This window comes from Limulus polyphemus, unplaced genomic scaffold (assembly GCF_000517525.1).
Source record: "Limulus polyphemus unplaced genomic scaffold, Limulus_polyphemus-2.1.2 Scaffold6009, whole genome shotgun sequence".
NCBI classification, from domain to species: domain Eukaryota; kingdom Metazoa; phylum Arthropoda; class Merostomata; order Xiphosura; family Limulidae; genus Limulus; species Limulus polyphemus.
The window spans coordinates 57510-59069 of NW_013671619.1; positions in this window are offsets into that span (position 1 = coordinate 57510).

Consider the following 1560-nt stretch of genomic DNA (forward strand, 5'->3'; position numbering starts at 1 on the left):
TAAAACTGTGTTATATCTGACTGTAAAACATTGGCATCCATTTAAGTTATAAAACTGTGTTATATCTGACTGTAAAACATTGGCATCCATTTAAATGATAAAACTGTGTTATATCTTTTCGCAAGGTGTCCGCTCTTAATATTCCATCATTTACTTTTGTACGTGTGATTTCTCTAAAAGCCAGTTAAAATGACCACCAGTCAACTGCGTATTATAAACCAGTTTTCACGCTCAACGGATATATATATATATATATATTTGTCAAAATTTAGATCAAGTTCAGAATCAATCTTTTATTGGACTGATAATATATATATTTATTTTTATAAGGGTATATATATATATCAAGAGTGAAACTCAAAAACTAAAACTGTCACTCCCCCTTCCCCCAAAAATAAAAATATAATATTTATCAAACCAAATCCAACTAAAATAAACCCGCTATCGCCCTAATAACACACATACACACACACAAAACAAGAAAAATTGGGAATTGTACCATTTGTCAGGAGAGTACAAGCTGTACAAACTTGCGGTTAAAAAATAAAAGCCACACCCAGTGAAACTGATAAAACTTTGTACAGAGATATAAAATATTAATCGGTATGACAGAGATTGAAATTAGACGCTTTCTTTGGATGGGATTTCAAACAAACCTCAATTGTAATTAATCGTACTCACCTTCTTCGTCCATCTTGTGCTTAGCCTGCTTGTCGTTGAATATTGGCAACCTCTCTCTCAGTATAGTAGTTAATTGTCACTGAAATAAACCGAAATCCTGGAAAATATGACTTTCATCTGGACTTACACGCTTTCACGTGCGAAGTAGGACTCGTACGGCCCACTTATGATAACGGTAGGTATATACACACACGCTGTTGGAATGAAGGCGCAGGACAACAACGCTGTTGACGCATTTTACGTCACGTCGCTCGTGCCATAGTCCTTTCTCGTCATAATTCAGACGATTTTGTTTTTGCTGTGCGCAATGATCGCAGGCAGTGAAACGTGCCAACTATTTTCACCTAAAATTCACTGATTACTACTTGTGTACAACGAGAAATAAAAAAGTAACGTTTATTTCAACTGGAGTTGTGTTTTCCAATACAACTGAATGACTAGTGTAAGCACAACAAGAAACTACGTTAATTTTACTATATTAAAAAACAGAAATTAGTGAAATTACTTTTTTTATGAAAATACACACACTCAATAAACCCAAAAACAAAGAGCGTCGGACATAGGGTAAACTGGGATACAAACTATACTGTGTAAAGGGTAAGCTAACATACAAACTATACTGTATGAAGGTTAAAGTTAGATACAAACTATACTGTATGAAGGGTAAACTTGGATACAAACTATACTGTATGAAGGGTAAGCTAACATACAAACTACACTGTATGAAGGTTAAAATAAGATACAAACTATATTATGGGAAGGGTAAACTAAGATACAAACTACAATGTAAGAAGGGTAAACTAAGATACAAACTACATTATGGGAAGGGTAAGCTAATATACAAACTACAATGTGGGAAGGTAAACTAAGATACAAACT